The sequence below is a fragment of the Sapajus apella genome, unplaced genomic scaffold (assembly GCF_009761245.1).
Source record: "Sapajus apella isolate SASKATOON/1434 unplaced genomic scaffold, GSC_monkey_1.0 scaffold33, whole genome shotgun sequence".
Lineage (NCBI taxonomy): Eukaryota > Metazoa > Chordata > Mammalia > Primates > Cebidae > Sapajus > Sapajus apella.
The window spans coordinates 208230-219043 of NW_022436973.1; the positions used below are offsets into that span (position 1 = coordinate 208230).

Consider the following 10814-nt stretch of genomic DNA (forward strand, 5'->3'; position numbering starts at 1 on the left):
GTCATTATTTGAAAAACACACATGTTTATAGCAGCACAATTTGCAATAGCAAAGATGTGGAACCAACCTAAGTGCCCATGGAGTAAGGAGTGGATAAAGAAAATGTGATATATACACTATAAAATACCACTCAGATATGAAAAGGAACAAAATAATGCATTTTGCAGCAACTTGGATGGAGCTGGGGGCCATTATTCAAAGTGAAATAACTCAGAAATGGAAAGCCAAATACTGTATGTTCTTACTTATAAGTGGGAGCTAAGCTATGGACACAAAGACATACAGAGTGATACAATGGAGTCTGGGGACTCAGTGGGGGAGACTGGGAGGTAGGTGAAGGATAAAGACTACATGTTGGGTATGGTGTACACAGTTTGGGTAACAAGTGCACTAAAATCTCAACATCCACCACTAAAGAACTCATCCATCTAACCAAAAACCACCTGTACCCACAAAACTATTGAAATTAAAAAAAAATTAGGCAGGTATGGTGGCATCACATGCCTATAGTCCCAGCTACTCAGGAGGCTGAGGTGAGAGAATTGCTTGGGCCTAGGAGTTCAAAGCTACAGTGAGCTGAGATTGTGCCACTGCACTGCAGGCTGAGCAACTGAGCAAGACCCTGTTTCAAAAAAAAAAAACAAAAAAACCTGGGCGAGGTGGCTTACGCCTGTAATCCCAGCACTTTGGGAGGCTGAGGCAGGCAGATCACCTGAGGTCGGGAGTTGGAGACCAGCCTGACCAACATGGAGAAACCCTGTCTCTACAAAATTACAAAATTAGCTGGGTGTGGTGGCGGGTGTCTGTAATACCAGCTACTTGGGAGGCTGAGGCAGGAGAATCACTGGAACTTGGGAGGCAGGGGTTGTGGTGAGCCAAGATCATGCCATTGCACTCTAGCCTGGGCAACAAGAGTGAAACTTTGTCTCAAAAAAAAAAAAAAAAAAAAAAAAAAGAGTTTATATGGAAGGATCATTATGAAAGAAAGGCCTTGAAATATGTGAGAAAAAAAATGACTGGGGTGGAGAAGGTTAAATATTACCTGTGTATTATAAAGTCACTATACTTGCAAAAAGTATACATAGGGTGTTGGTTTGGTGGAGACTATTGCCTTTGGTTTTAGGCAGATGCAGTATCGTAGTTTCCTACAAAAACTAGCTGGCAGGGTGGCAGGTTCCTGTAGTCCCAGCTACTTGGGAGGCTGAGGCAGGAGAATTGATTGAACCTGGGAGGCAGAGGTTGCAGTGAGCCGAGACTGTGCCACTGCACTCCGGCCTGGGCAACAGAGCAAGACTCTGTCTCAAAAATAAACAAAATGAAATAAAAAGTATTGTAGTTTCCATGTAGTTTCTTCAGCTGTAATCCACTCTAGTGACATTTCAAAGTGTCTCAGTGGCTTAGGCTGAGAGAGGCTGTGGCGGCAGTGGTGTGGCTTTACCGAGGGTTGGCTTGCCAGGCTGTTTTTCAGGTCAGAGGCGCATAGCATGTACATGGTGTATTGGCAAACTTGAGGCTGGGGTTGGCGCTAGGAGGCTATTACTCCATCTGGGAACATGTGCATGTGGTTGCATGGCCAGCCTGGGGCTATGCCTGCCAGGAGCAGTCTGCGGGGTTCTCAGGCCCAGGACACAGGCAAACAGCTGCTCCACAGGCTTGGGGGCATGCTTGCCGGGGGCATGCTTGCCAGGGGCAGACTGTGGGGCTGTTTCTCAGGGCTGGGATGCAGGCACAAGGCTACTTGCCCACCAGGGGCTGCCCATATAGCTGTTTCTTGGATGTGGATGCGGCCACAGGGTTGCTTGGCTGGCCTTGGCATGTGTGCTGGAGGAAGCCCATGGGGCTGTTTCTCAGGCCTGGGATATGGGCTCATGGCTGTTGGGCTAGCCTGGAGTTTTGTCGATCAGGGCCTAGCAGTTCGCCTGAAGGGTTCTCAGTTGCTTAGCTGGCCTGGGGGTGTGTCTGCCAGGGGTCGCCTGTGTTATAGTGAACCCCAAGTTTCTCTTCAAAGAATCAGTATGTCAGTATGTTCAGCTAAATTATTCTTTAAATCTCTATTTTAAAGTTTAACTTCCTTGTCATTCCAGTAAACAGCCTTTTCCACCGGTTCTAATCAGTAGCACATATCTGTTTCCCTGCCCTGCCCCCCATCCTGACTCATCCTGGCCACTGATCACCCCTGGTTACCTGCTCTGACCCGCCTGTAACCATACTTCCCGCCAAAACACCCATCCTACCACTGCAGCCCCGATCCCTGCTCTTTTTAAAATAGCCAATTGCAATTAGTCAAGCTTGTACAGTCTAACCCTAGCCAATAGGGATGACACAGCAGTAGGGACGACCCACGTCAGGCATCAGTACCCCTTACCTCCTTGTCCAGGCATGTGGCCGCCCTTGTTCCATCTGTATACAGCACCCTTCTAAAGAAGTAAACTGCCTTCCTGAGAGGACTTATCTTCCAGTGCTATTTCTTTTGCGGCACAGAAATTGTGCTTATAACACCAGCAGGGATGTTTTCAGGCCTTCACTGCGGGTGCAGAGCCATTGAGCAGGCCAGCGGCTTGTCTGCAGGGGAATAGGCTTTGCAGATTGTTTCTCAGGCCGTGGGCACAGGCGCATAGCCACTCTGCCAGCCCAGGAGTGTTTCAGCCGTTTGGAGGCTCGAGGGCCTCTCCTGCTTGGGCATGCAGCAGTTTGGCTGGCTCAAGGGCAGGTCTGCCCTGGGAAGGACTTCCAGATTGTTCCTCCCACTGGCAGCGAGGGCCTTAGGAGCTGGTTTCCCTGCTGTGCAGGACCAGGGTCCCAGCCAATCCGGGCCCCAGGGTCTATGTTTCTGCGCTGGCGTCAGCAGCCCCCGGGTGGCGTGGGTGGCGTGGAATGCCGAAGCCGGGTGCTGGAGAGGCGTAGTGGCATCTGGCCCTCAGAGCAGGGTGCACTCTAGAAACGGCTCCGGTCTCAAGATGGGGTTGTACTGCAGTCGCTGGGCTCAAGGGGCCGATGGGGGTGGGCAGCGCGCACTGTGCTCGGGACCCGGGGCAGTGCGGCTGTGTGAACTCCGGCAGCTCTCGGCACTCAGGGCTCTCGGGGACTCTGGGATTCTCCAGTAGTGAGGACTGAAGGTGTTCGTGGTTGCCATGTGGGGGTCGAGGGGGTTCTTCTGCTTACCTTTTCCCCTGCAGTGAGACGTCCTTTCAGACTCTGGGCAGATCCCATCCGGATGGGGGAGGCGGGCTGCAGAGGCAGGTGCCTTCATGCTGGTGGTCCAGCTCTCCTGGCCTTCCAGCCACCGCAGCTGCGTCTCCACTTCCGCGCGGACTCCAGCCCTCTCCCTCCACGCTCAGCGAATCTCCTCTGTGTATTCCTCGCCTTGGTCCTGTCTTGTGGGAGGATGGACAGCAGGGTCTGCAGACAGCCATCTTGCTGACACCACTCTTCCTGTTTTTTTTTTTTTTTTTTTTTTTTTTTTTCATTTCTTTAAACGAGTTATAGAAGTGTGTGTGTGTTTAAATATATTCTGAATACTGACAATTTGTCAGATATGTATGTTTTGTGAATTTTTTTCTCAGCCTGAGAATGGCATATTCCTTTTCTTTTCTTTTGAGACAGTTTTGCTCTTGTCGCTCAGGCTGGAGTTCAATGGCCCCATCTCAGCTCACTGTAACCTCCGCCTCCCAGGTTCAAGCTATTCTCCTGCCTCAGCTTCCTGAGTAGCTGGGATTACAGTGGCCACTGCCACTCCCAGCTATTCTTTTTGTATTTTTGTGGAGATGGGGTTTCACCATGTTGGCCAGGCTGGTCTTGACCTCCTGACCTCAGGTGATCCACTTGCCTTGGCCTCTCAAAATGCTGGGATTACAGGTGTGAGCCACCATGCCCGGCCTATTCACTTTCTTAAAGATGTCTTTTCATGGGCTCAGTGACTCACACCTGTAATCCTAGCACTTTGGGAGGCCAAGGCAGGCGAATCACCTGAGGTTGAGAGTTCGACACCAGCCTGACCAACATGGAGAAACCCCGTCTCTACTAAAAATACAAAATTAGCCGGGTGTGATGTTGCATACCTATAAACCCAGCTACTCAGGAGGCTGAGTCAGGAGAATCACTTGAACCCGGGAGGCAGAGTTGTGGTGAGCCGAGATTGCACCATTGCATGCCAGCCTGGGCAACAAGAGCAAAACTCCATTTCAAAAAAAAAAAAAAGATGTCTTTTGATGAACTGAAGTTTTACATTTTGATAAAATGACTTTATACACTTTTTCTTTTATGGTTATTCTTTTCTCAGTGCTGCTTAAGAAACTTGCCTAAGAAGCCTGGTCTCCAAGTTGAGAAGGAAGTTTCCTATCTTTCCTTCTAGATGGAGGGTCAATTTTTTTTTTTTTTTTTTTTTAAATTTAAAGCCTACAGCACCCGGTATTCCCTGGCAGTCTCCCATCCAAGTACTAACCAGTCCCGACCCTGTTTAGCTTCCGAGATCAGATGAGATCGGGCGCGTTCAGGGTGGTATGGCCGTAGACTACCTTTTTTTTTTTCATATTCAATCTCCAGTTTTCTCAGAACCATTTGTTAAAACCATTCCCTTCCCTTCCCTCCCTTCCCATCCCCTCTTCTCTTTTCCTTCTAAAGGAATCTTGCTCTCTTGCCCCAGCTGGAGTACACTGGTGTGATCTCGGCTCACTACAATTTCTGCCTCTCGGGTTTAATTGATTTTTCTGCCTTAGCCTCCCGTGTAGCTGGGACTACACGTGCCTGCCACCATGCCCAGCTAATTTTTGTATTGTTAGTAGAGATGGGGGTTTCATCATGTTGACCAGGCTGTTCTCAAACTCCTGACCTCAAATGATCTCCCAACCTCGGCCTCCCAAAGTGCTGGGATTACAGGGGTGAGCCACTGCACCCAGCCTAAAAACATTTCCTCTCTTTATTGGATTGCTTTGGTGTTTTCGTCAAAAAAATAATAAATCACCCTATAAATGAGGATCTACATCTGGATTCTCTGTTCTATTCCGTTGCTCTATTTATCTGTCCTTATGACAGTACCACAATGCCTTGATTACTGTAGCTTCATCATAAGTCTTTAAATCTAGCTCTATTTGTCATCCAAATTTGTCTTTCTTTTTCAAGATTGCTTTAGAGCCTTCCAGGTCTTTGTATTTTTATATAAATTTTGGATTTTTATATAAAGTTTGTTAAATTCCATAAAGTGGTCAGATTGGATTATGGTTGGGATGGCATTAAATGTATAGATCAATTTTGGGACTAATTGACATTTTAAAAGCATTGAATATTCCAATCAATGAATTTGGCTTATCTCTCCGTTTATTCAACTCTTTAAAAATTTCTCTCAGTAAGATTGTGTGGTTTTAAATGTAGATGTTTTTAATGAAGAGTTTTAAATGTAAAGGCAGTATCTTTTGTTAAATTTATTCCTAAGTAGTTCAAGTTTTTTGACATTCCAGTAAATAAAATTGTTTTTCTCATTTCATTTTCTAATGTTTCACACCCAGAACATAAAAATACAATTGATTTTGGTGTACTGTCTTTGTGTCTACAAGTTTGCTAGTTTACTTATTCGTTCTAGCAGATGTTTTATAGATTCCTTAAGATTTTCTATGTAAACAGTCATTTCATTTCTGAATAAAGACAATTTTACTTCTTTTTTTTCCAAAATGCCATTTACTTCCTTACTTGTCTTATCTCACTGGATAGACTCTGTGATACCATGTTGAACAGAAGTGGTAAAAATGGGCATTCTTGCCTCCTTCCCAATCTTAGAGGGAAACTATTCAATATTCAACTACTGTTGGGCGTGGTGGCTCACGCCTGTAATCCCAGCACTCCAGACCCAGGTGGGAGGATTACTTGAGCCCAGGAGTTTGACACCAGCCTGGACAAAAGAATGAAACCCTGTCTCTACAAAAAAATCAAAAAATTAACCGGCTGTGGTGGCACATGCCTATAGTCCTAGCTACTTGGGAGGCAGAGGTGGGAGGATCACTCTAGCCTAGGAGGTTGAGGCTACAGTGAGCTGTGATTGCACCACTGCACTCCAGCCTGGGTGACAGAGCTAGATCATGTCTTAATTGAAAAAAAATTTTTTAAACTACTAAGTATAATGTTAACTGTAGGCTTTCTGAAGATGTCATTAATTAGGTTACAGAAGTTCCCTTTTAATTCTGGTTTGCTGAAAGTTATTTTTGTTTTGTTTTGATTTCGAATAAATGGCTGTTGATTTAAAAAATTGTTTTCCTACTTTATTTCAATGAGCAATTTTTTTAAGTCTATTAATATGGTTGATTACATTGTTTAGTTTTTAGTGAATTAAATCTACCTTGGATTCCTGAGATACATCCAATTTGGTCTTGTTTCTTTTTTCTTTTTTTTTAATTAATATTGCTGGATTCTATTTGTGATATTTTGTGAAGGAATTTTGCATTAATGTTCAAAAAGAATATTGGTCTGGAATGTGTGTGTGTGTGTGTGTGTGTGTGTGTGTGTGTGTGATTTCTTTGTTAGGTTTGTCATTGGGATTCTGCTGGTCTCATAAGATGAGTTATTAAGTGTTCTTTCCATTTTGTGAGTTTGTAAGTGTGTGTGTCAATTCTTCTTCTTTTTTCTTTTTTGTGAGATACAATCTCACTCTGTCACCCAGGCTGGAGTGAAATGGTGCAATCTTGGCTCACTGCAACCACCATCTTCTGGGTACAAGCAATTCTCCTGCCTCAGCCTTCCAAGCAGCTGGGAGTACAGGTGACTGCCACCATGCCTGGCTAATTTTTGTATTTTTAGTAGAGACAAAGTTTCACATGTTAGCCAGGCTGATCTTGAACTCCCGACCTCAGGTGATCCACCTGCCTTGGCCTCCCAAAGTGCTGGGATTACTGGTGTGAGCCACCACACCAGGCCTCAATTCCTCCTTAAGAAAACTTACTGGTGAAACCACATAGAATTTTCTTTGTGGGAAGTTTTTTTGGTATGTGTGTGTGGGAAGTTTCATAATTAGGAATTCAATTTCTTATGAGATATATGGTTATTTAGATTTTCTATTTTATTTTATATAACTTTTGGTAAGCTGTGGTTCCAAGGAATTTATTTTATCTAGGTTTTCTAAATGTATTTTCAGCATAAAGTTATTTATAATATGCTGTTATTATTCTTTGAATGTCTATGGGACTTGTAAGACTGTTTTCTTTTTCATTCCCAATATTGGTAATTTCTGTTCTTTTCTTGGTTAGCTGAGCTAGGAGTTTATTTTTTGAGACAGGGTCTTGCTTTGTCACCCAGGCTAGAGTGCAGTGTTTGATCCAGCAGATGTTTATAGATTCTAGCAGATGTTTTATAGATTCCTTAAGAACCTATAAATTCTTAAGGAAGAATGCAGCCTTGGTCTCCTGGGCTCCAGTAATCTTCCACCTTAGCCTCCCAAGTAGCTGGGACCATAAATGTGCACCCACCACACCCAGCTACTTTTGTAATGACAAGATATCGCCATGTTGCCCAGGCTGGTCTTGAATTTCTGGGTTCTGGGCTCAAGCGATCCTCCTGCCTCGGCCTCCCAAAGTGCTGGGATTACTGGCATGAGCCACTATGCCTGGCTGAGTTTATTCATTCTACTGATCTTTTCAAAAAAGGCAATTTTTGGCTTTGTTAATTTTCTTCTACTGTTTATTTTCTATTTTGTTGATTTCTGCTCTTATTTTATTTTTTGTAAGACAGGAAGGATTTTACTCTGTTGCTCAGGCTGGAGTGTAGTTGTACAATCATAACCCATGGCAGCCTTGAACTCCTTGGTGTAAGTGATCCTCCTGCCTATATTCTGCTTACAGGAAACCTACTTCACCTATAGGCACACATAAACTGAAAGTGAGGAGATGGAAGAAGATATCCCATGCAGCTGCAAACCACAAAAAAAAAAAAAAAAAAAAAAAGGAGCAGGAATAGCTGTGCTTATATCAGATAAAACAGACTACAAATGAAAGACTGTAAAAAGAGACAAAGAAGGTCACTATATAAAGGGGTCAATTCAGAGAGAGGACATAATAATTATAAATATCTGTATATCAAACACCAGCACTCCCAAGTATATAAACCAAATGTTCATAGATCCAAAGGAAGAGACAGCAGTAAAATAATATTAGGGGACTTCAACACCTCACTTTCAGTAATGGATATCCAGACAGGAAATCAACAAAGAAACATTGGAGTTTAACTACACACTAGACAAAATAGGCTGAACTGATATTTACAGAATATTTTATCCAGGTTCTACAGAATACACATTCTTATACTGTTTTTTTTTTTTTTTTTTTTTTTTTTTTTTGCAATAGAGTCTCATTCTGTCACCCAGGCTGGAGTGCAGTGATGCAATCTTGACTCACTGCAACCTCTGTCTCAAGCAATTCTCATGCCTCAGCCTCTGAGTAGCTGGGATTACAGGAACCTACCACTATGCTCAGCTAATTTTTGCATTTTCAGTAGAGACAGCGTTTTGCCATGTCACCCATACTGGTCTTGAACTCCTGACCTCAAATGATAAAAAATACAGGAATGAGCAGGATGTGGTGGCGTGCCCCTGTAGTCCCAGCTACTTGGGAGGCTGAGAAGGCAGGATCACTTGAGCCCAGGAGGCGGAGATTGCAGTGAGCCAAGATCGTGCCACTACACTCCAGCGTGGGTGACAGAGGGAGACCCTGACTCAAAAACAAAAGAAAACAAAATAAAACAAAACAAAAAGACATGTACACGTGGGCATAGAGAATAGAATAATAGATAATGGAATCTCAGAAAAATGAGAGGGTAGGAGGGGGGTGAGGAATGAGAAATTACCTATTGGGTACAGTGTACATGACTTGGGTGATGGTTACACTAAAAGCCGAGACTTCACCGAAGACTCAGCACTCAGCCTCCCGAAGTGCTGGGCTTACAGGCATGTGCCACCATTCCCAGCCTGCAGAATACACATTCTTTTCATCAGCACAGGGAATACTTCTATTCATTGTTTTTAATTTAATTTTTTATTTTTCTAGATTTAGAGGGTACGAGTACAGTTTTGTGACATGGCTAGATTGCGTAGTGGTGAAGCCTCAGCTTTCAGTGTAACCATCACCCAAATCATGTACATTGTACCCAATAGGTAATTTATCATCCCTTACCCCTCTCATCCTCCCACCTCTCAGAGATTCCCTTATCTATTATTCTACTCTCTATGTTCATGTTTATACCGTTTTTTTTTCTTTTTGAGACAGGGTCTCCCTCTACCACCAAGGCTGGAGTGCAGTGGCACAATCTTGGCTCACTGCAACCTCCGCCTCCCTGGCTCAAGTTATCCTCTTATCTCAGCCTCCCAAGTAGCTGGGACTACAGAGGCATGCCACCACACCCTGCTCATTTTTGTATTTTTCTGTACAGGTGGTGTTTTGTCACATTGCCCAGGCTAGTCTCTAACTCCTGATCTCAAGTGATCCACCTGCCTTGGCTTTCCAAAGTGCTGGGATTACAGGTAAGGGCCACTGCATTGGCCTAATGCTGAGCATTTTAAAATGTGTTTGTTGGGCCAGGCGCGGTGGCTTAAGCCTATAATCCCAGCACTTTGGGAGGCCGAGGCGGGTGGATCACGAGGTCAAGAGATCGAGACCATCCTGGTCAACATGGTGAAACCCCGTCTCTACTAAAAATACAAAAAATTAGCTGGGCATGGTGGCGTGTGCCTGTAATCCCAGCTACTTGGGAGGCTGAGGCAGGAGAATTGCCTGAACCCAGGAGGCGGAGGTTGCGGTGGGCCGAGATCGCGCCATTGCACTCCAGCCTGGGTAACAAGAGCGAAACTCCGTCTCAAAAAAAAAAAAAAAAAAGTGTTTGTTAGCCATTTGTATGTCCCTCCTCCTCCTCCTCCTCCTCCTCCTCCTCCTCTCCTTCTTCTTCTTCCTCCTCCTCCTCCTCCTCTTCCTCTTCTTCCTCTCCCTCTTCCTCTTCCTCTTCTTTTTCTTAGATAAACTCTTGCTCTGTTGCTGCAGGTTGGAGTGCAGTGGCATGATCGTAGCTCACTGCAACCTTCTGGGCTTAAGCCATCCTGTCACTTCAGTCTCCTGAGTAGCTGTGACTGCAGGCATGCACCACCATACCTGGCTAATTTAAATTTTTGTGTGTGTTTTTTTTTTTTTTTTTTTTTTTTTGGTAGAGATGAGGTCTTGCTATGTTACTCAGGCTGGTCTTGAATTCCTGGACTCAAGTGATCTTTTCACCTTGGCCTCCCAAAGTGCTGGGATTACAGGCATGAGCCACTGTGCTCAACCTGTATGTCTTCTTTTAAAAACTATCTGTTCACATTCTTCACACACTTTTTAATGGGGTTATTTTGTTGCTGTTGAATTATTGGAGGTCCTTGTAGATTCTGGTTATTAGTCCTTTGTTGAATGCAGAGTTTGCAAATAATTTCTCCCAGACTATAATTTGTCTGGCCATTCTGTTGGTTGTTTCTTTTTTCCTTTTTTTTTTTTTTATTGAGACGGCATCTGTCTCAGTCACCCAGGCTAAGTGCAAAGGCTTGTTCTGGGCTCACTACAACCTCCACCTCCTGGGTTCAAGCAATTCTCCTGCCTCAGCCTCCTGAATAGCTGGGACTGCAGGTGTGTGCCACCACAACTGGCTAATTTTTATATTTTTAGTAGAGACAGGGTTTCACTATGTTGGCCACACTGGTCTGGAACTCCTGACCTTGTGATCCGCCTGCCTCGGCCTCTCAAAGTGCTGGTATTACAGGCATCAGCCACCGTGCCCGGCCTCTGTTGATTGTTTCTTTTGCTGTGCAGAAGGCTTTTAGT

The 10814-nt window shown here is 44.5% G+C and overlaps 1 non-coding gene across 1 annotated transcript; it reads right to left on the minus strand.

Moving 5' to 3' along the window:
- Window positions 1–4392: 4392 nt before the first annotated feature.
- LOC116563060 lies at window positions 4393–4511 on the minus strand. The gene has a single exon (XR_004274198.1). It is a non-coding gene; the product is annotated as a 5S ribosomal RNA (ribosomal RNA).
- Window positions 4512–10814: the final 6303 nt, after the last annotated feature.